Below are 25,541 nucleotides of genomic sequence, written 5' to 3' on the forward strand. Positions count from 1 at the left end.
TTTATTGTGCGCCGTGTATGTGAAAACGTCAAAGGATTTGTTTTCATTAAGAGAAGTGCCAGTCAAAACGGCATCCATGTTAAATCCGTCACTGCAGTGTAAGTTTGTCTATTACTTGCCATAAATTCAGAGTTAAATGGAACTGGTGTATGGACTATTCATTTACTGTAGAATCTATGTCTCACTTCTTCATGAAATTATTTAATTTTCTATATGTTTCTGCCAAATAGAGAGTTCACAGTCACGAATTCTTTCGTCGAGTTCGGACGGAAGTTGCATGCGGCGAAATATTTTCTCCGCGCCACATTCTATTGGTAAATGCATGATAAACTACGGTCCCTTAGGAAATTCATGTTGAGCTATCCAAAATAATTATATTTTGAATAGGCATTTACTCTCCTCTGCAATGCAACTTCCGACTGATCAGACGATCCAACGAGAAACAGCCGCACACGGTCGGCGTTCGCAAATATGTTTCCACCGCTGATTATAGCTATATGTTACAGCACAAAAGTAACATATTGTTATAATTAGAGACTACGAACGGGGACATTTATAACTGTATGTTTATGTATACACATTACGTAAACATATCGTTATACTATACCGCTTTATATCGATTGGGTCATAATATGTTCTATGCGGTTGTGTATATTATTGACGAGCCCGGCCGGAGTGACCGAGCGGTTCTAGGCGTTACAGTCTAGAACGGCGCAACCGTTACGGTCGCAGGTTCGAATCCTGCCTCGGGCATGGATGTGTGTGATGTCCTTAGGTTAGTTAGGTTTAAGTAGTTCTAAGTTCTAGGGGACTGATGACCTCAGATGTTAAGTCCCATAGTACTCAGAGCCATTTGAACCATTTTTTTGACCTGAGAAGTTAAGTCACATAGTGCTCAGAGCCATTTGAACCATTTAATATTGACGAACAGCGTAACGGGACATGTTTTTGTTAATACAATTTTTTTTTTTTTGTTGCAGCAGGTCAACGGTCACCACAACTTGTCTGAGTGATAATATTCTTCCACTAGACTGATTTAATATACCTGCATTTCTTTCATTATGTTTCAGCTTGCATATACTCATCAAATCACAGAATAGTAAGATCGTAATGTGTTAGTCGATCACAGTCACGGACACCAGCTGTAACTAGAATAGCAGCACCATTTACTTTAGACTATTTTCGTAGTATGTCAGTACTCTTGTACCGGTTATGTTTGAAAATCAGGAGCCGTTATGGTTCAAATGGCTCTGAGCACTATGGGACTGAACATCTGAGGTCATCAGTCCCCTAGAACTTAGAATTACTTAAACCTAACCAACCTAAGGACATCACACACATCCATGCCCGAGGCAGGATTCGAACCTGAGACCGTAGCGGTCGCGCAGTTCCAGACTGAAGCGCCATGAACCGCTCGGCCACTCCGGCCGGAGGAGCCGTTATGCTGTGAGTCAGAAATGTATGACATAGTTAAGCAGGTTCAGTTGAAAGCCTACCCCTTTTTTTTGAATTAGGCTGAGTGCATAACTGGTATGACTTCAGTAAAATGCTCGGAATGTATTCCCATTTGTCACTAATTTTGACTAATTAATGAAAATTAGTGCACTCTAACTACTATCTGATTGACATACTCAGAAGTAGGAAAGACTTTTTTAACACAAAGCAATTTAAATGAACCTTAAGCATATATTTAAATGGATGTATATTCCAATCAACACACACTAACATCGAGAAAGTATATCCGCATCCTCCCATTTAGAGTATATACATGCAATGAATATGTAACACCTCACTTAGTATGGTCTAACATCTATGCGCGATGAACGTGAATCACAATAATCATTCAGTACATATTCAGAAATACTCGAAGTTCTCGGCAACCCAAGCCTGCCTTAATCTTGCTGCAAAATGCATACAAACAAATTACATCGATCCCTATGGATGATATATCTGAATAATGATTCCGCTGATGGCAGAACATCTTTAGTAAATTACGCTTGCATCAACTATTGATTGTAATAAGCATAAGGTGCAGATGGGAACAACCTAGGTAAAACGTAAACAGTGTAAATTGCTTCAAGGTAAAAAAAATTAAAAATTTAGAATAACTTCACAATGTTACTCAACAAATAATTGAGAAATTGCATTAGTAAGGTTAACAAATCATTTGAAGTAGAACAAAAAGGAACCGCACATAATCTTAAATTATTAGTCATACTAAATAATTAGGATATCAATACGTTTGCCGCGCCATAACTGTTTAAAAACCGCTGTGAGTACTGAGCTCTATTGATATGTTGCGCTTTCTGGTAGTAAACTTACATTTTAAAACCATTGTAATTCAGTAATGTTATAATTTCTTGTTCAGATGACCTGAAGGTGCCTCTCCACTGATGCAAAACTGGTAGTGTTTTTTTTTTCTTTTTTTAATAAAAGTATTTTAACAGCCAGTGCGGAAGATTTTATTCATCATACGAGTAGTAACATGCGGCGCTACATAACCAACATTCATGGCTGAATAAGCAAAACATCGATATTGATCTTGACCATGGAAGAAACCTTCTCGCTTTGAATAGTAGGTTCTTTTTTCTTTTCTTTATTTTTTTTCTCGTAGAGAAGGAAGCTACATAAGTAAAACTGAAAACACTGCGAATGAAATGCTACGCCAATGTGTGCTTTCAAACAACTATTTCACCGTAAATTTCTGTATGTTGCAGCATATAAATGGCCACCAAAATGAAAGATCAGATAAGGTCATCGAGTAAGAACAGGCAGCCTCCTTGTGACACATGCCACGTCTGGTCCTAACGATCGCGGAAACATGTGCGAGCTTTCTCTGGCCACCTACACGGACACGCTCCTCAAAATTCTGCCAAGCTGATCCTGGATTAGTCAGGCACCTATCCCTCCAAAGCGCAGCGCATAGGTACACACCTTCTGTACGCACCCAAAGACTGCGGCATTTGTAGCAAATGAAATCCGTGCATAGCGTATCTCTGCACCTCACCAGCGACTAGTACCTCGCATAACTATAGATAATTTGAAAGGCATTTCGTAATAGACAGCTTTCACAGTGTCGTATTAACGAGGATGATTCTACACGGCAAGGCCCAGTTACGTTAATGAGACCACCAGCTATGTTCGACGTCAACGTGGAATAACCAGTCACAGACGGCAGTTGGCATTGCCAGCGGTGGAGAGTATATAAAACGCGTGGGGGGAGGGGTGGGGGAGGGGACGCGGGAAAAGAGTACAGTCTTTGTGTAATGCGGAAAGGGAGCGATTTGTCTGAAGCCTGATCATTGGCTTCTGGGACAAGGTTGGAAGCAAAGTTTGAAAACTGTTCCCGTGGTGCCGTTAAAAGACTACCGTGCGGGGTCAAATGGCGCTATACAAAATCGGCGACGAGGCAACTTTGATGCACTGGTTCAAATGGCTCCAAGCACTATTGGACTTAACAGCTGAGGTCATCAGTCCTCTAGACTTAGAACTACTTAAACCTAACTAACCTAAGGACATCACACACATCCATGGCGGAGGCAGGATTCGAACCTGCGACCGTAGCAGCAGCGCGGTTCCGGACTGAAGCGCCTAGAACCGCTCGGCCACACCGGCCGGCAATTTTGATGCACCATGGGCCATGGATAACAGGGGTGAACGACGACTGCGGACATATGTACGGTTGAATAGACGTGTAACTATTGAGCAGCTGACCGTCCAGATAAAACAAGGTGCTACCAACAGTTTCTCTTCAACGACCGTTCAGCGGAAGTTCCTGCGTGGGCCTCTGCAGCAGGCACCTGGCTCATGTACCTGTGTTGACTGCTGTTAATCGACGACGAAGGTTGGAATTTCCACGTTAAAACGCAACTGGATGTCGATGGAGTGGCGGTAGATGGCGTTTTTAGATGAATCACGTTTTACGCTCCATCGGACTGATGGCCGTTGGTGTGTACGGCGTGAAACGTGTGAAAGCAAACACCCTGCAACAATCCTCGGAAAGACCCAGGCTGCAGGAGGGAGCCTTGTGGTCTGTGGTATGTTTTCATGGCATTATGAAACGCACAGTGAGTCAACACAAGTACGTATGTATCGTTGGGGACCATCCACCTCCTCGTGCAGTTTGTTTCTCCTCAGCAAGATGGCATCTACCAACAGAACAATGCAAAGTGTCAGACAGATCGAAGAGCACAAGGATGAAGTTTCCGTACCCACATGGCCACAAAACTCTCCAGATTTAAATCCAATCGACACTCCCTGGGCCCAACTCCATAGGGCTATACGCGGCACGGATCTCCAATCGAGAAACCTAGCGCAGCTGGCCAGAACACTGGAGTCGGTATGTCTTCACATCCCTAACCTCACTGACTGTCTCCCTGCATGTGCTGTAAACCGTGGTTATTCAGGGTTTTGACAGGTGGTCACATCAGTGTCGCTCAACAGTGTATTTTTATTACAATTCGTAAGTGATTATTCTGAAGCAGTGTAGCAAGTAATATGTGGCAGCCAGGAACACCAGAGCGGTGAAGTCGCACACACACACACACACACACACACACACACACAGTCCACATAATACTATTCACAAGATCCAGAATTTTGTAGTCCATTCCCAGCAACTTCAAATTTAGATCTGAAGTGAGCGAATGCCTTCCCGTTGCATTCCTCGAATTTTACCGCTGCGTGAACACAGAACCCTTCAAAATTACTGGACCAGGGATACGAAGCGTCGCGGTGTGTGTGGGTCGCAGCGCCAGACCTGGAACGTCATTGTCGTCTGCGCTGGATTTCGGCTGCAACTCCGAGACGTCTCCGCTGAGGTGGCTTTTTTGCAAGTGCCGCCGGCGTCGCCAAAAAGCGGCGGCGGCCAACGGCGCCGGGCGCGTCAGCCGGACCTCCGCCGCACTCCTCCCTCGCCCCCTGGCCGCGTCCGGGAATCTCCGCTCCGGCTTCCCACACAGCCCATTCGAGACGCCAATTAGGCGGCAAGGCCGCAGGGCTGGAGCGCGCTTCTTGCAGTCGCCAAACCGCGCCACGCCTGCATGTCTTTGTCGGTGCCTTCGCGGGCTGCAGGTGTGTCCGCAGTCCCGTACACCCTCTTAGTCGCCGGGATCTGTTGTTGCCAATCCTATATATGACACGTAATTTGTAGCCGGCGTTTGTGGAGTTTCTCCTGTTTGTCCGAACACCCTCCAAAAGCACCACGTGATCAAAAAGTCAGTATAAATTTGAAAACTGAATAAATCACGGAATAATGTAGATAGAGAGGTACAAATTGACACACATGCTTGGTATGACATGGGGTTTTATTAGAACCAAAAAAATTCAAACGTTCAAAAAACGTCCGACAGATGGCGCTTCATCTGTTCAGAATAGCAATAATTAGCATAACAAAGTAAGACAAACCAAAGATGATGTTCCTTACAGGAAATGCTAAATATGTCCACCATCATTCCTCAACAATAGCTGTAGTCGAGGAGTATTGTTGTGAACAGCACTGTAAAGCATGTCCGGAGTTATGGTGAGGCATTGGCGTCGGATGTTGTCTTTCAGCATCCCTAGAGATGTCGGTCGATCACGATACACTTGCAACTTCAGGTAACCCCAAAGCCAATAACAGCACGGACTGAGGTCTGGTGACCTGGGAGGCCAAGCATGACGAAAGTGGCGGCTGAGCACACGATCATCATCAAACGACGCGAGCAAGAGATCCTTCACGCGTCTAGCAATATTCTGTTTATTTTCTTTTTTCTTTTTTTTTGGTTCTAATAAAACCCCATGTCAATCCAAGCATGTGTGTCAATTTTTACCTCTCTATCTACATTATTCCGTGCTTTATTAAGTTTTCAAATTTATACTGACTTTTTGATCACCCGGTAAATTCAGAGCCACAAAGAGTGTGCAAGTCCTCAAAAATACACTACTATTTGTAAAAAGTGAAATATTCAGAAGCAATGGTCTGTAATACGCCACGACAGGAGCACTCCTAGAACAGTGGAACCATAACAAGTGGTTTAAATGGCAGAGGGGTGGCGTGCACGTAGGCCCAATAGCGCACTTTCTTGTGTGATCCGACAGGTCAGTGTTATGCAACGCTCAAACGGTGCGGGATCGTCGTACGAAGTGGAAACGTGTGACCAAGTTCCACCACTCCTCGCCGACATCACAGGGTGTAATATCAGCATGTGAAACCGTTCGAACGGGACAGAACGATTGCTCTCTGAGAGGCGAGACTGTCGTTCCGTGACATTGTGGCTACGGGGCTCGCTACTTCGACAGTGAGGCGTATGTGGATCCAGTGGAGAGAAGAGGGCCATACACAGCGCCGATGGGCTACGGACGACACAAAGTGACCACTGCGCAAGATGACCGCCATCTTGTTCGTTTGACCGTAACGAACAGAACAGCTTCGTCCACAGTGTTGGCGCGATGTTGGAGCACTGCAACGGGTGTGGACATGTTTGTGTCGACGGTTCGACGTCGTCTTCTGCGGCCTTGACTTATGGCATGCGTGCCATTTCGGCCTCTCCCATTGCCAGAACCCACCAACACCACAGAGTGCAATGGACTCGTGAATGTCGACACTGTCGTGCCGAGTGGCAAAATTTTGTGTTTACACAAGAGTCCCGCATCAATGTGGACTACACTGATGGCCGCATACGCGTTCGACTCCGCCGTGGAGAACGGAATCGCGCAGACTGTATAGTTGAGCGGCATAGCGGACAAACATCAATTGTGGTGTTTTGGGGCGCCATTACTTATAAGACGCGATCTCACCTACCACGTCTTGAGGGCAATCTGAACAACTACAGCTACATGAAGGAGTTTTTACAGCCCGCGGCACTGCCTCTCCTGCAGCCCGTTCCACATGCCGTATTTCAGCAGGACAACGCCTGGCCGCATATGGCGATGAGTGTGCAAGCCTCCTTGGAAGAACGACAGGTACTACTGCTTCCCTGGCTGCCCGTTGGCACGACATGTCGCCCGTCGAACGTCTCCTGGAGATAGTCGGTCTGCAACTTATTCGTTCAGGTTCTCCTGCAGCCACAGTTAATCCTTCGAAGGCGAAACCGCGTAGCAGAGTACTCCCCAGTAGCATATTCAGGCACTCTTTTATTCCATGCTACGACGCCTAACGGCTCTGATTGCAGCACATGGTGGCACAATTCCGCGGTGAATTTCCATAGCCACAGTGCATGTACAGATCTGTAATGCTAATCATTTATGTAACGTCATGTCCCTAGTCGGTCGAAAAAATTTCTTTCTGATCACATCACTCTGTTTTGATGAACCACTTTTTCCAAGCAGTAGTGTATTTTGCGACTGCTGAATTTTCTGAACAGCTTCAGGTGTAGTAATAAAATACTTTGCTGGACATTAGTATTGCGACGCCATGAAGAGGCATGCAACAAACGTGAAACTGACACGAAGTGTACTACAAGTTTGAGTTGCAAATCACTAACATTTCAGCGCAGTCGAATAAAGTAGGTAGCAGTAAATGCGTCTACCATTCTGTATATAAGGAAAGTTTATGCAGCGAAATGCGGAAAGATCTGCAGCGGATAGGCACTTGGTTCAGAGAGTGGCAACTGACCGTTAACATAGACAAATGTAATGTACAGCGAATACATAGAAAGAAGGATCCTTTATTGTATGATTATGTGATAGTGGAACAAACACTGGTAGCAGTTACTTCTGTAAGTCATATCTGGGAGTATGCGTACGGAACGATTTGAAGTGGAATGATCATATAAAATTAACTGTTGTTTAGGCGGGTGCCAGGTTGAGATTCATTGGGAGAGTCCTTAGAAAATGTAGTCCATCAACAAGTAGGTGGCTTACAAAACACTCGTTTGACCTATACTTGAGTATTGCTCATCAGTGTGGGATCCGTACCAGGTCGGGTTGACAGAGGAGATAGAGAAGATCCAAAGAAGAGCGGCGCGTTTCGTCACAGGGTTATTTGCTAAGCGTGATAGCGTTACGGAGATGTTTAGCAAACTCTAGTGGCAGACTCTGCAAGAGAGGCGCTCTGCATCGCGGTGTAGCTTGCTGTCCAGGTTTCGAGAGGGTGCGTTTCTGGATGAGATATCGAATATATTGCTTCCGCCTACTTATACCACCCGAGGAGATGACGAATACAAAATTAGAGAGATTCGAGAGCGCACGAAGGCTTTCCGGCAGTCGTTCTTCCCGCGAACCATACGCGACTGGAACAGGAAAGGGAGGTAATGACAGTGGCACGTAAAGTACCCTCCACCACACACCGTTGGGTGGCTTACGGAGTATAAATGTCGATGTAGAAGTTTCTTATTCATAGATCGTATACTCTAAGACAAAAAAGCGACGCATCACTAAGGAATTATCTCAATAGGATGGAAATCGGTAAATGTGACGTACATGTACAGAAAAAAAGTGATAATTTCAGAAAAATTGATTGATTTATTCAAGACAAAGAGATTCACAAATTCAGCAAGTCAATAAGGCTTTTCTCCACCTATGGCCGTAATGCAACTAGTTATTCAGCTTGACATTGATTGATGGACTTGTTGGATTCCCTTCTGAGGGATGTCAGGCCACATTCTGCCCAACCGGCGCGTTAGATCGTCAATATCCCATGCCCATAATACTCCAAACGTTTTCACTTGGGGAGAGATCCGGCGACGTTGCTGGCCAAGGTAGTATTTGGCGAAGCACGAAGACAAGCGCAGAAACTATCACCGTGTGCAGGCGGGAAGTATCAAGCTGAAATTTAAGCCCTTGATGGCTGACTATGAAAGGCAACAAAACTGGTCGTACAATATCATCGACGTACCGCTGTGCTGTAAGAGACGTGCGGATGACAGCCAATGGGGTCTTGCTGTGAAATGAAATGGCATCCCAGACCATCACTCCTGGTTGTCGGTCTGTATGGTGGATGACGGTCAGGCAGGTAACCAACCACTGTGCGGGGATTCTCTAGGCACTTCTTCGATGGTCAGTTCGGCTCAGTTCTACTCTAGTCAATGAGATTGAATTGTAAGGTGGCTATAATTTCGCACCTTACAAGCACTCATCCACATACTTTGCCGTGAACTACAACCACAATTAGATATCATTTGACAAGTTGTACATCGTATATATGAATATTTAAAGGAGACTGACAGTGTCACGTACGTCTTGTAAATAATTGTTAACGATTATTGCATGAAAGGTGACGGAGTGTCTTTATTATAAAACCGGCGTAATGAATGATTGCCTATACTAGTTGTGGTTGGAACGCCAGTGGAGATGAAACGGCAGGCAGAACTCAAGCTCTGGGTGGAAAGCTCGCACAGGTGCTGGTCCTGCTTAAACACAGGAAGTAGATACACGGACGTCTGGAGCACAATAGGGTGACGGCTGGCCGCTGTTGTAGTAGGGTTCGGAAGGATAACCAGATAATACTTCCGAACGCTGAAAATCATGGGTGAGAGGAACGAAGAAGCGGCACCTCTGAAACCATGCAGGCTGGCTTATTTCCAAGGATTTTTACTCAGAAGCGTACCATTTGTACGAGTATAGGTTTCTCCTTGCAAACTTTCCGTGCTGGACGACAAAAGACTATAATATGGGTGGTCGGCGTTCGGAAGAATCTTTAGAAAGGGAGAATATTCCGTGGTTTCGGGAATATGATTCGTTTTCGGAATTACGATGGTGGGGAGTCGAGTCTTGCTGGGAAGCCAGAGGTGGAGAGGAGAGGTCTCCCGTTGTGAGCGCCTGTGTCTGATGGTCGCTCAGTATCAGCTTTCTTGCTACAGACGGACTTGCTGTCTTTCCTCTCAGGAGAGTTTATAGTTAGAACGGTAAGGCACTGTGCTGTTGCGCACTTACACTGTTCTGGACTTCGCTTCCCGGTTCGAAGTCGTCGTCGAGAACGCAGCGTTCAGTGATTGAGAGCTCTTCTACTGTCTATGCTCACATAGAGACGTTATCTGAATTCCATTCTTGTGGCTGGGTGTTCGCGTCTCTTGTCTGTAGAACACAAAGAGGAGGAGACAGTATTAGATTATACTAGTCAGAGGACCGCCTCCTGCCGTCCTAACGTTTGAAAGAGTTTATTTTGTGGTTGGAGTTCTTCCATCGTTGCAGACGTGTACGAGAAGCATCACTGACGCACCGGAGGCAGTACATATGGTAATATTGCTAATTGCTTCGGCTTATTAGGGCTGTAAAGCTAAACAGCTGTGATCACGTAAATTTTATTTCCACTGAGGTTGCACACCACTGTAGATCATCTTTGAAAGTATTGTCTTCTAGTGTTTGGTACGTAGATTATGTCAGTTATCTCACGTTATTTATATTAGATTGCGGAGCCATAAAAACCGGCAGATTTGGGCAATTGATCAGTAATATTAGTTAAGAAATTCATTTGTCTCTCCCTATGTCCATTGCAAAAAGGTGGGAATTTAAGGAGATGGGACCTGGATAAACTGAAAGAACCAGAGGTTGTAGAGAGTTTCAGGGAGAGCATAAGGGAACAATTGACAGGAATGGGGGAAAGAAATACAGTAGAAGAAGAATGGGTAGCTCTGAGGGATGAAGTAGTGAAGGCAGCAGACGATCAAGTAGGTAAAAAGACGAGAGTTAATAGAAATCCTTGGGTAACAGAAGAAATATTGAATTTAATTGATGAAAGGAGAAAATATAAAAATGCAGTAAATGAAGCAGGCAAAAAGGAATACAAACGTCTCAAAAATGATATTGACAGGAAGTGCAAAATGGCTAAGCAGGGATGGCTACAGGACAAATGTAAGGATGTAGAGGCTTGTCTCACTAGGGGTAAGATAGATACTGCCTACAGTAAAATTAAAGAGACCTTTGGAGAAAAGAGAACCACTTGTATGAATATCAAGAGCCCAGATGGCAACCCAGTTCTAAGCAAAGAAGGGAAAGCAGAAAGGTGGAAGGAGTATATAGAGGGGCTATAGGTGGGCGATGTACTTGAGGTCAATATTACGGAAATGGAGGAGGATGTAGATGAAGATGAAATGGGGGATATATACTGCGTGAAGAGTTTGACAGGTTTCTGAAAGACCTAAGTCGAAACAAGGCCCCGGGAGTAGACAACATTCCATTGAACTACTAACAGCCTTGGGAGAGCCAGTCGTGACAAAACTCTACCATCTGGTGAGCAAGATGTATGAGACAGGTGAAATACCCTCAGACTTCAAGAAGAATATAATAATTCCAATCCCAAAGAAAGGAGGTGTTGACAAATGTGAAAATTACCGAATTATCAGTTTAATAAGTCACAGCTGCAAAATACTAACGCGAATTCTTTACAGACGAATGGAAAAACTGGTAGAAGCGGACCTCGAGGAAGATCAGTTTGGATTCCATAGAAATGTTGGAACACGTGAGGCAATACTAACCTTACGACTTATCTTAGAAGAAAGATTAAGAAAAGGCAAACCTACGTTTCTAGCATTTGTAGACTTCGAGAAAGCTTTTCACAATGTTAACTGGAACACTCTCTTTCAAATTCTGAAGGTGGCAGGGGTAAAATACAGGGAGCGAAAGGCTATTTACAATTTGTACAGAAACCAGGTGGCAGTTATAAGAGTCGAGGGGCATGAAAGGGAAGCAGTGGTTGGGAAAGGAGTGAGACAGGGTTGTAGCCTCTCCCCGATGTTATTCAATCTGTATATTGAGCAAGCAATAAAGGAAACAAAAGAAAAATTTGGAGTAGGTATTAAAATTCATGGAGAAGAAGTAAAAACTTTGAGGTTCGCCGATGACATTGTAATTCTGTCAGAGACAGCAAAGGACTTGGAAGAGCAGTTGAACGGAATGGACAGTGTCTTGAAAGGAGGATATAAGATGAACATCAACAAAAGCAAAACGAGTATAATGGAATGTAGTCAGATTAAATCGGGTGATGCTGAGGGAATTAAATTAGGACATGAGACACTTAAAGTAGTAAAGGAGTTTTGCTATTTAGGGAGTAAAATAACTGATGATGGTCGAAGTAGAGAGGATATAAAATGTAGACTGGCAATGGCAAGGAAATCGTTTCTGAAGAAGAGAAATTTGTTAAAATCGAGTAAAGATTTTAGTGTCAGGAAGTCGTTTCTGAAAGTATTTGTATGGAGTGTAGCCATGTATGGAAGTGAAACATGGACGATAACTAGTTTGGACAAGAAGAGAATAGAAGCTTTCGAAATGTGGTGCTACAGAAGAATGCTGAAGATAAGGTGGGTAGATCACGTAACTAATGAGGAGGTATTGAATAGGATTGGGGAGAAGAGAAGTTTGTGGCACAACTTGACTAGAAGAAGGGATCGGTTGGTAGGACATGTTTTGAGGCATCAAGGGATCACAAATTTAGCATTGGAGGGCAGCGTGGAGGGTAAAAATCGTAGAGGGAGACCAAGAGAGGAATACACTAATCAGATTCAGAAGGATGTAGGTTGCAGTAGGTACTGGGAGATGAAGAAGCTTGCACAGGATAGAGTAGCATGGAGAGCTGCATCAAACCAGTCTCAGGACTGAAGACCACAACAACAACAACAACATGTCCATTGGACATTGATAAATAAACATTTTTAATATATGAAAGAGGTTTTAAATAAATGTATAAGCAGAATCAACATTTATCATTTTGTAGTCACTAGTTCCCTTAATCATTCATTTATGTAATTTGTATGAGCAACAAGGAGGAAATAGTATCACAATTAAGAGATCCTAAGATCTGCTGGAGGGGGTAGTCAGACAGAGCCAAATCTTCATTTTCGCGTTCAGTATTTTCCGTTGCGCAAATTCATTTTTACACCCGCCTGGAGTAGCATCTTGGAACCTGCATGAATATCGATTTGTGACCAATTTGTACAACTTCTTTGTAGTACACCGTCCTTTCTTTTCTTTTTTTGTATTTGGATGAGGATTGTTTGAGAGAAGATCGTGATATGCCTCGTGTAAGAAGGAGAAACGTCTCACAGTACATATTGCAATTCGGCAGCGTCAGGATCGCGAGCTATGGAACTAAGATTTATCGTTACTCAATATTGCTCCTCGCGTATTCGGGAGCCTACGACTAAAGTAGAAATATTGCATCGACAGATTCAAGTGGGTTCAGGTGGTCCATACTCAACACCATGCAGGATATCAAAGACTCCACGGGATTAGCCCTTGATAGGACAGGCATGTTCTTCGCTCGGACGTGCAAGATCGTGCCGCCGTGTCACGACCCTTCAGTGAGGAAATCGGCATGTATGCAGCAAAGAGTTATCCATACGAACAATGCAACGACGCCTGGTGCACTAAGGAACCTCAGCACAGTGAACACTGTTCCGGGGTCACTTGGCGCACCAGCAGGGAGAAGTGTTCGACAGTGATGGGCCCAACATAACCCGACACAGGATTGGGAGCACTGGTCTTTCCAAAAAAGTCAGATTTTGCGTAGCGGACCACGATGCGTTATCTGTGTTGGTAGCTCCAAGGGGAACGAGCGTTGCCAGATTGTATTTGTCATTGTCTTGCAGACGAACACCTAACGTGATGGCATCGCTTACACATTTAAGCACGTTTCGTTCGTACTATATTCCATAAGTACGATAGTAAAAGTTTCACTGTACTTTATCCTTCCAGGTAGTGCAACGTTAATGGCCAGCAGTGTAATAATACATGGCGATTCATTGAAAAACAAATAGAACCGGCTGTATTCCCAGTAAATTCATTTCACTGAGTTGTGTTGTTTTTGTCGCACTGGCTTCTACAAGGGCAACTTACTTATTACACGGCCCATTCACTTTAACGCGACCACCGCCAATGTTCGACATCAGCATGCACTATCAGAGAGTGGCTGGCAGCACTATCAGTGGAGGGTATATAAAGGGCAGCGGGGGGCTGCGATAAACAGTGCAGTCATTGTCTTAATGGGGAAACTGTGCGATTTATCTGAGACCAAAATGGCGTGATCATTGGCTTTCGAGTGGAAGTATTATCAAAATGGGTGAGTTTGGGCACTTTTCGCATGCCACCATGATTAAAATCTACCGTGCATTGCAAAATGGTGCTATACAAAACCAGCGTAGAGACAACTTGGTGCACCAGAAGCCATGGATGACAGCAGTGAATGCCGCCTGTGGAGATGTGTACGGGTAAAGAGGCGTGTCACTGTTCAGCAGCTGACTGTCCAGATGGACCAAGGGGCTCCCAACAGTGTCTCCTCACTGGCCATTCAGTGAGCTTTGCTGTGTATGTGCCTCGGCAGCGGGCGCCTGTTTCATGTACCCATGCTGAGTGCTGTTCATCAGTGACGAAGGCTGGAATTTGCAGGGAGTTACCGCTACTGGATGTCCATGAGCGACGACAGGTAGCCTTTCCAGATGACAGATGGCCGTTGGCATGTTTGTCGGAAGGGGCCAGGCTGGAGGAGGGAGCGTCTTGGTCTGGGGAATGTTTCCGTGACATTCCCTGTACGATCTCGACATTCTGGAGGGCACAGTGTTTCACAACAAGAATTCATCTTAACAAAAAATGAAAACACCTACAGCCGTCCTTATGATTTTATTTTATTTTGTCGCTACCAGTTCCGACGCTTCATTGCGTCATCTTCAGGCTGTTTTGTGTGGTACAGGTTCATACGATCACCACGCATAACCCATCAGTTTCCAGCATTACAGGGTTCGCAGACAATGTGTCAGCACTCCAACCATCAAATGCCAACTGATGGGTTATGCGTGGTGATCGTATAAACCTGTACCGCATAAAAACAGCCTGAAGATGACGCAATGAAGCGTCGAAACTGGTAGCGACAAAATAAAATAAAATCATAAGGACGGCTGTAGCTGTTTTTATTTTTTGTCACGATAGTAAACGGCCGTCGTCCCAGAGACCTCCTGCTAAAAGGATGGACATACAAAAGAATGCATCTATCCTTGGGGACGACGTCCACCCCTACATGTTGTTTGCTTTTCTTCGGCACGATGACATCAACCAACAGAACAATGCAGCGAGTCACACAAGTCGCAGTGTACGTGCGTGGTTCGAAGAGCACACGGACGAGTTTACCGTACTCCCCTGGCCGCCAAACTCCCCGGATTTAAACCCAATAGAGAATCTGTGGGTCTACCTCGACCGTACTGTTCACACCATCGATACTCAACCGAGAAACTTAGCCTAGGTGGCCACAGCATGGAGTCAGCAGGCTCCACATCTCTGTCAGTACCTTCCAGAAACTCATTGACTATCTTCCTATAAGTATCCCAGTGGTCTACGTTGCAAAAGTTGTTTATTTACCCTTTTAACAGATGGCCACATTAATATGGCTGGATGGCGTATTAATAATAGTAAGTATGGTAATATAGGAAAAGTTAGGAATAAGAGATACGCATTTAATATGCAACACCACGTTTCCTCAGGCTATAGACAGTCGACATCAGTCGGAATACTCTAAAACTAACGTCCAAGTTCCCGCCAACATTTGTGGAGGCACGTACGTCTGTTTCAGTACTTACCCATTGTTGGCCAGATGTTAAGTATTCCGGAGCACAGTAAAGTTTTTGTACCGTAAATTTTGGCAGCAGATTTCATATCGCTCGGTATATCAAAATTCATGACACGGTAATTATAGTATGAAGTTCAGATTATGTTTCTCATATCACGTTTCTGTAATTTTAATGTATGTTACTTCAGTACTGAATCCTAACCTGAAACATAAGATTACAAGTAATATGAGATACTAGTTGTATTCTATGTATTGTATTGTATGTTAACCAGGGGCCCAGAAACGACGGGGAGGCTCCGTTCTCGCCACGCCGCAGTTGTCCAGAACCACACGACGACTACTGCAGTCCACTTCACCCTTCCGTCACCCCACACCGAACCGCTCTTTCAGGGTTATTGTGCGGTTCGGTCCCCAGTGCGCCCCTCCCCCCCCCCACCCCCACCCCACCAGGGAACGTCTGACACCAGACGAGTGTAACCCCCATGTTTGTGAGGTAGAGTAATGGTGGTGTACGCGTATGTGGAGAACTTGTTTGTGCAGCAATCGCCGACATAGTGTAGCTGAGGCGGAATAAGGGGAACCAGCCCACATTCGCTGAGGCAGATGGAAAACCGCCTAAAAACCATCCACAGACTGGCCAGCTCACCGGACCTCGACACAAGTCCGCCGGGCGGATTCGTGCCGGGGACCAGGCGCTCCTTCCCAATCTGGAAAGCCATGCTTTAGACCACATGGCTAACCAGGCGGGCGATCATATGTTACTAATATCTAAGATGGAACTGTACTTTTATACTTTTTACGTCAAGAGAAGAGTTTAGTAAACGGGTACATCAAGTGATGCTTTAATATTCAAACACTGTTGTAAATATTCGGTACATTCCTGTGGCTGTGGATTGCATAAAGTTAAGTAAAACATTTCATCATTCTTGTAGTAAAAAAAAATCAACGGGCTGAGATCCTAGTTAGGTAGTAGTATGGGACAGTGTCTCATATTTGTACTGTATAGTTTAGTGTGTACATATATCGTTTTTGACAGGCAGGCAGCAACATCCGGCCGAGACACAGACAGAAACAGGGATGTTACTTTAACGAGTTCCTAACCAGGAGCGAATTTTATAATATAATCTGTGTGCTTTAATAGTTTAGTTTCTTGAGTTTCTACGTGTTAATTTAATACCTAACAGTCACAGTTCCTGCCTTTTTGTTTGCATCGGAATATAAATCGATTTTGTGACATATTACAAGTTACTAAACAGGGGCGAATTATATAGTTTCACCTTAGTGCTTTGGGAGTTAGGTTTTTGAATCTCTGTGTATTAATCCAATTTACTAGACACAGTTCCTGCGTTTTCGTCAACGTCTGCAGTAGAGTTTCGCAGCACATGCCGATAGGCCGATTATCTAGGTGTTTCAGTTTTCCACAGTCTTTAGTATGGATAGGGACTGTGATTGTTGCGTGTGGATGCGAACAGAGTTGGTGACACTTCGCTCTCAGTTCCAGGCTGTGATGGCTTCAGTTACACAGCTTGAGGCTGTTGTGGGCCAGTCATGGGGATTCAATGGACGTCCATCACCTCTGGTTCCTCCGATCGGTCCCCACCAGCAGCCACACCAGTTACTGCTCAAACTCTGGTTGACCTCTCACCTGTGGTCGAGTGAGAGGTCGCCCCTGGCAGTAGCAGGCGGCGAAAGACTTCCCTTGGGGTCAAACGTAAGACCACCCTGGTTAGTCTGAGAAACAGGTTCCACGTGCTGTCTGTGGCTGACACTGTCCCTCAGCCAGATGAAAATGCCTGTCCTGTTTCAGAGGAAACCTGTCAGCCTGCAAGAACCGGGCAATCACAGAGGGTGGGATTATTGGTAGTTGGGAGCTCCAACGTTAGGCGCGTTATGGGGCCCCTTAGGGATATGGCTGCCAAGAATGGGAGGAAAGCCAATGGGCACTCTGTGTGCGTAGTGGGTGGAGTCATTCCAGACGTGGAACAGGTCCTTCCAGATGCCATGAAGAACACAGGGTAACAACTGTAGGTGGTGGCTCACGTCCCTACCGATGATGTGTGTCACTTTGGATCAGAAGAGGTTCTCTCTGGTTTCGAGCGGCTAACATAAGTGATAAAGGTTGCCAGTCTTGCTTGCGAGATGAAGGCAGAGCTGATCATTTGCAGCATAGTCGACAGGACCGGTTCCGGACCTCTGGTACAGAGCTGAGTGGAGGGTCTGAATGAGAGGCTCAGACGGTTCTACGACTGTGTAGGCTACAGATTCCTCGTCTTGCCATAGAGTGGTTGGGTTTCAGATTCCGCTGAATAGGTCAGGAGTGCTCTACACTCATGAGGCGGCTACAGTGGTAGCAGGGGCTGTGTGGCGTGGATTGGGCTGTTCTTTAGGTTAGAGAGTTCCGGGAAAACACAAGAAGGACTTCAGTCACAAAGGGTGCAAGCCAAACACAAGAAGAACGTAGATACAGGAACCATTGGTATAAGAGTTGTAAATTTTCGTAGCTGTATTTGGAAAGTACCAGAGCTCCATGCGCCAATAGAAAGCACTGATGCTCAAATCGTTATTGCCAATGAAAGCTGGCTAAACCTGGAGATAAGCTCAGGGGAAATTTTTGCGAGGGACCTGACGATGTTCCGAAAGGATAGGCTAAACACGGTTGGCGGTGGCGTGTTTGTACAAGTTACAAGTAGTTTATCTTGTCGCGAAATTGAAGTAGACAGTAATTGTGAGTTGGTACGGGTCATGCTTGGTTTTCGGAATAAAATAATAATTGGATCCTTTTACCGACCTCCCAATTCAGATGATACAATTGCAGAAAGGTTCAAAGAAAACTTGAGTATGATTTCAAACATGTACCTGACTCACACAATTATAGTTGATGGAGACTTTATTTTAGCCTCGATATGTTGGCGAAAATAGATTTTTAATTCCGGAGGTACACATAATAAATCATCAGAAATTGTGCTACCGCATTCTCTGAAAATTCTTTCGAGCAGTTAGTTCATGAGCCCACGCGAATTGTAAACGGTTGTGAAAACACACTTGACCTCTTAGCGACAAATAATCCTGAGCTAATAACGAGCATCAAAACGGAGACAGGGATTAGTGAACACAGGGTTTGTACCAAATAAATTAGCAAACGTCGGAGCTGATCCTCCTTGGTACACAAAACGGGTCAGAACACTGTTGCAGAAACAACGAAAAAAACATCCCAAATTTAAACAGGCGTAAAATCTCCAAGGTTGGCGATCTTTTACAGAAGCTTGAAATTTAGCGCGGACTTCAATGCGAGATGCTTATAACAGTTTCCACAACGAAACTTTCTCTCGAAGCCTGGCAGAATACCCAAAAGGATTTTGGTCGTATGTGAAGTATGTTAGCGGCAAGACACAATGCCTGCTCTCCAAAATAGCAATGGAGATAATAACCAAGACAATGCTGCCAAAGCAAAGTTATTAAACACAGCCTTCCGAAACGCCTTCACGAAAGAAGACGAAGAAAACATTCCACAATTCCAATCAAGAACAGCTGCCAACATGAGTAACGTAGAAGTAGATATCCCCAGAGTAGCGAAGCAGCTTAAATTACTTAATAAAAGCAAGTCTTCTGCTCCTGAATGTGTCCAATTAGCTTCCTTTCAGTGTATGCTGATGCAATACCTCCATACTTAACAATCATATACAACCGTTCACTCTATGAAAGATTCGTACCCAAAGACTGGAAAGTTGCACAGGTCACACCAATATTTGAGAAAGGTAGTAGGAGTAAACCACTCAGTTACAGGCCCATATCATTAACATCGATATGTAGCAGGATTTTGGAACATATATTGTTTTCGAACATAATGAATTTCCTCGAAGAAAACGGTGTATTGACACACACTCAACACGGATTTAGAAAACATCATTCCTGTGAAACACAACTAGCTCTTTACTCGCCTGCAGTGTTGAGTGCTATTGACAAGGGATTTCAAATTGATTCCGTATTTATGGATTTCCGGAAGGCTGACACTGTACCACACAAGCAGCTTCTAGCAAAATTGCGTGCTTATGGAATACCGTCTCAGTTATGTGACTGGATTCGTGACTTCCTGTCTGAGAGGCCACAGTTCGTAGTAACTGACGAAAAGTCATCGACTAAAACAGAAGTGATTTCTGGCGTTCCCCAATGTAGTGTTATAGGCCCTTTGCTGTTCCTTATCTATATTAACGATTTGGGAGACAATCTGAGCAGCCGTATTAGGTTATTTGCAGATGACGCTACCGTTTATCGAGCAGCCATCAGAAGATCAAAACAAATTTCAAAACGATTTAGAAAAGATATCTGCATGGTTCGAAAATAGGCAATAGACCTTGAATAACGAAAAGTGTGGAGTCATCTACATGAGTGGTAAAAGGAATCCGTTAAATCAGTCTAATCTAAAAGCCATAAATTCAGCTAAATACCTAGGTATTACAATTACGAACAACTTAAGTTGGAAGGAACACAAACAAAATGTTGTGGCGAAGGCTAACCAAAGACTGCGTTTTATTGCCAAGACAATTCGGAAATGTAACAGATCTACTAAAGAGACTGCCTACACTACGCTTGTCCGTCCTCTTTTAGAATATTGCTGCGCGATGTGGGATCCTTGCCAGATACGATTGACGGAGTACATCTAAAAAGTTCAAAGAAGGGCAGCACGTTTTGAATTATCGCGAAATAAGGGGGGGAGTGTCACTGAAATGTTACAGGATTTGGGATGGACATCATTAAAACAAAGGCGTTTTTCGTTGCGGAGGAATTTTCTTACGAAATTCCAATCACAAACTTTCTCCTCCGAATGCGAAAATATTTTTTTGAAGCCATCCTACACGGGGAGAAACGATCACCATGGTAAAAAAAAGGGAAATCAGAACTCGTACAGAAAGATATAGGTGTTCGTTCTTTCCGCGCACTGTACGAGATTGGAACAATGGAGAATTGTGAAGGTGGTTCGATGAACCCTCTGCCAGACACTTAAATATGATTTGCAGAGTATCCACGTAGATGTAGATGTAGACTGTTGAGATTTTATTAACGAGCTAAATCCATTACACTCCAGTATTAGTTAATAAATTAACCGCGGTGTCTCGTTGTACAAAAATTACCTAAAGAAATTTAGTTAAATCTAAAATATTAACTTCTCTGCAAAAAAATAGAGTGGAGGTATCCATTGTTTTTGCTTTTAAGATACCAAGTACGAAGCTCTCCAACAAAAAGTAAGTCGCTAGCAGAAATCCTACTAAAGAATTTCTGATAAAAGCTATTGAAGTCATTAGCAGTAAGACGTATGGCTATCTGAAATCCGCAAAAATTTTCAGTGTACCACAACCTACGCTTGCTCGCGTGAGTTCTAAGGTAGGTTGCATAACATATTTATGAAACAATCAACTGAACGTAAACGTCACTATCAAAGCGGATAGCTGCTGTTTTACAGATTCAAGAAAGGAACAACAAATAGGTGCATGTGCTTATATTATTTTATTTTGGATTGATTTATTCCTACTTCGTAGCTGATATTTTATTTGTATTTTGTATCTGAGTGAAATACACCTACCATGGATGTTGTAAACACAAAACTTCGGAGAAAAACTATTTTAGTTGAATTTTACTTTGTGATCACTTGTAAAATACACTGAAGAGCCAAAGAAACTAGTATACCTGCCTAATATCGTGTAGCACCCCCGCGGCACGCAGAAGTGCCGCAATACGACGTGGCGTGGATTCGACTAATGTCTGAAGCAGTGCTGGAGGGAACTGACACTGTGAATCCTGCAGGGCTGTCCATAAATCCATAAGAATTCGAAAGGGTGGAGATCTCTTCTGAACAGCACGTTGCAAGCATCCCACATATGCTCAATACTGTTCGTGGCTGGGGAGTTTGGTGGCCAGCGGAACTGTTTAAACTCAGAAGAGTGTTCCTGGAGCCCCTTTCTAGCAATTCTGGACGTGTGAGGTGTCACATTGTCCTACTGGAATTGGCCAAGTCCGTCGGTATGCACAATCGACGTGAATGGATGCAGGTGATCAGACAGTATACTTACATACGCGTCACCTGTCAGAGAAGTATCTAGAAGTATCAGGCGTCCCATATCACTCCAACTGCACACGTCCCAAACCATTACAGAGCCTCCAACAGACAGTCCTCTGCTGACATGGAGGATTCATGGATTCATAATGGTGTCTCCAGACCCGTACACGTCCATCCGCTCGATACAATTTGAAACGAGATTCGACTGAACAGGCAAGATGTTTCCAGTCACCAACAGTCCAATGTCGGTGTTGACGGGCCCTGGTGAGGCGTAAAGCTTTGTGTCATGCAGTCATCAAGGGTACACGAGTGGGCCTTCAGCTCCAGAAGCCCATATCGATGATGTTTCGTCGAATGTTTTGCACGCTGACTCTTGTTGATGACCCAGCATTGAAATCTGCAGCTGTTTGCGGATGGGTTGCACTTGTGTCACGTTGAACGATCCTCTTCAGTCGTCTTTGATTCTGTTCTTGCAAAACCTTTTTCTGGCCGCAGTGATGTCAGAGATTTGATCTTTTACCGGATTCCTGATATTCACGGTATTCTAGTGAAATGGTCGTACGGGGAAAATCCCCACTTCAAAGTTACCTCAGAGACGCTATGTCCCATCGCTTGCGCTCTGGCTATAACACCACGTTGTAAGATGGCAAGAACTATGCCCCTTACATGAAGTCATTAAAGATCACCGAACTCACATTGAGCGAACAGTAGGGCTGAACAAAAATGACCTACAAGGCACAATGCATCTCGTAGAGCGTATAGTATGGACGTATTGGAATAATTAATGTTGTGTGATGGTTTTAAAGTAATTCACACGACATGAAAACTTTGTGGAAATGCGTCGATTTACTGGAGGATAGTTTATCCCAGGGAAGTATTCAGAGTTGACCTCGGCCGAGTGGCGGCGCGCGGCTGGGGAGCGGCGAAGGGAAGCGACAATAGGCAGCTTAGGGCGGCTCAAACTATGATAAAGCGGTAACGGGGCGCGGCCTCCAGCTGCATTAAGATGAGTGACAGTGAGGGGGTGGTTGACCCCATGCTGGTGTACAGGGAAGCAGACAGAGAACTTGTACACCTGTTGATAAATGTCCGTTGTCCCGTTTTCAGTGAAGCATGTGAGAAAGCCGCGCAAAGCTACGGTGGAACGGTCAACAGAGGCCGAAATTTGCGTGTTCGTGACTATAGCAACATCATGCTGAATTCACGGTCCGCAGAGTCTGAAGTAAATCAGGTGAAGAGTGGCAGAATGAAATACGCCGGTCTCTGATGGGAACTTAGGACCAAGGAATTTGAAGTACTCTCTTGGGAGTCAGAATTTCGGAAAAATTGGTGTTTTATGCAGATGCTAACCTTGATGGGTGGCCTGGGAGGAGCTAAATAGCAGAAGTTGAGAGGAAGGGAACTTTTCAAATGGTTCAAATGGCTCTGAGCACGATGCGGCTTAACATCAGTCGCCTAGAACTTAGAACTAATTAAACCTAACTAACCTAAGGACATCACACACACCCATGCCCGAGGCAGGATTCGAACCTGCGACCGGAGCGGTCGCTCGGCTCCAGACTGTAGCGCCTAGAACCGCACGGCCACTCCGGCCGGCCGGGAACGTTTGTGGGAATTTGTTCACTTCCCAGAGCAGGCATTGATCGGCGCTGGAAGTGAAGCATAATTAACGCGACTTGCGCTGCAATTGGCGTAAGTGATTTTGCTGGAGGGGAAACCGAGGCGAAGAGTGGACTGGCAGAAGTCTCTACAGAGGTCTTCAGTTCCCAGCTTGCCTAGAGTGCGGACGTAGCGTTCTTTACTCAGCTTGCGTGGGAGAGAGTAAGCATCTCTGGAGTTTAGGACTTAGCAAACGGAACGATTGACCTTGGAGATAGAAAGTTTTCGTTCAGCTCTGTACTGAGCAAGATAGCTAGGCGTGAATAGACAAGCGCAGCCTTGCAGCACCACGAGGCCGGCCGATGTCCGCACAACGATGCCGCCCCGCCATGCTGAATTCGGTGATGTTGCACCCGCTTCTGCTTGGGTTAGGCCATTGATTAATTTTTTGGATCGCATCGGCAAAGTTTTCATGAGGGTTTCATGGGCCGTGTATTGTAGAATTCTTCTCGCACTTCACATTATGCCTAGGTCAGTCGAAAGGAATTAATTTTATCGTGCTTTATTCCACGTAAACGCAATTTATTCCCACTGCCTGTTAGGAGAGTAGTGTAATGTGATGATTGAAGGTCGTGAGTTAAAATAAATTTGTGCTAATCGACTGCATCTGTTTTCAATCCAGTAGTTGAAATCCCAAGTCACTTTCTTAATTAATTTTATGTTTAACATTAGCATCTGGTGTTCAATAGCTGAATATAACATCAATGCGCACCCCTTTTGAATTAAAAGGGATCAATTCTGAATCAATTATGTGAACACCGCCACCGCAGTTCAATCAGGAGTCACAGGGCCTTATTACTTTCCTTGTGTTATCTGATATTGCTGCAGTTTTGCACTCTTTGTTGATCTATTAGCCAATTAGCTGGGGTGAACAAAACCAGATAAGTGATGGGTGGGGTGTTACAACGTTCAAACTCACTTAAATTTTGATAACCTGCATTGTTGCAGCAGTAACCGATCTAAAAACTGCAGCTGACACTTGTTGTCTTATATAGGAGTTGCCGACCGCAGCATCGTATTCTACCTGCTTATACAGGGTGTCCCATTTATCTTGACCACCCTAAATACTCTTTGTCCAGATGCAAATTACAAAATGTTTCATCCAAATGTTCTTCAGCCATCAGGGGGACATCTATCATCACGATTGCCTTTGTTGTAGCCTTCTTTTTTTACAAAGATATGAACAGCGGTATGGCTTTTTTAAATGACGCCCTTTATTTTTCATTCGTTAATTCATTTCTTCTCCTAAAGACCTATTCAAAAATGTATCACAGTGTACCATTCACTGGAATTTCATAACACAACGCTGACTTTGAGCCCGAGATCACAAACTCGTCCACTTGCTGGAGTTGTCAGAAAACCAATGAAAACCAAGTGAAAACATAACACAAAATTGACTTCGACTCTCCTGTACTACTGCCCAGGAGTAGAACATTCAAAGGTGCTCAAAGTGGTGACCATGGACACCGACAGCCCGCATCTCGTGGTCGTGCGGTAGCGTTCTCGCTTCCCACGCCCGGGTTCCCGGGTTCGATTCCCGGCGGGGTCAAGGATTTTCTCTGCCTCGTGATGGCTGGGTGTTGTGTGCTGTCCTTAGGTTAGTTAGGTTTAATTAGTTCTAAGTTCTAGGGGACTGATGACCATAGATGTTAAGCCCCATAGTGCTCAGAGCCATTTGAACCATGGACACCGACACACTGGTGCACTCGTTGAATGAAAGAATTATTTACTGCTTCCAGTGTTGCCTGCTGAAGAGATTACAAGCAAGCATGTCCTCTGGAGTTGTTGGTATGTCGCGATAGACGACGTCTTTAAAGCATCACCAAAGAAAAAAGTCCAGAGGATTTAAATCAGGAGACCTAGCAGGCCAGGTAACTGTTCCTCCTCGACTAATCCATCTGGAAGGATACCTTCGGTTCAGAACACGATGTGCACGCAAGGCATTACGTGCTGTACTTCCATCGTGTTGATACCACATAAGCATTCTGGTTCTTAGCGGCACTTCATCCAGAATGTAACACCATTGCTTAGACACTACATGCCTTTTGCCGATTCATTTTGCTTTCTGTTTTGTTCAACATTCCATCGTTGAGCTTCCGTAATTATTCTATGATTAATTCGGTACTGTATAAAAATGTTTACTTTTTTGTAAAAACTTTGATGTCCTGGTAAAAACATATGCAATGTATTGTCTTTATTAGTCAAACATTTTACCTCGCTTGGAGGGAAACAAAAATTATTATATATAACTGAAAATTTGTTTAAATAATTTTATGTTGAACTGTCAATATGTGCAAATGAAATGTTTTGTCCAAAATGTCTTGTTACTCTGTATTTGCTGATCCTCACTTAGGATTATTA

Source organism: Schistocerca nitens, chromosome 9 (assembly GCF_023898315.1).
Source record: "Schistocerca nitens isolate TAMUIC-IGC-003100 chromosome 9, iqSchNite1.1, whole genome shotgun sequence".
Lineage (NCBI taxonomy): Eukaryota > Metazoa > Arthropoda > Insecta > Orthoptera > Acrididae > Schistocerca > Schistocerca nitens.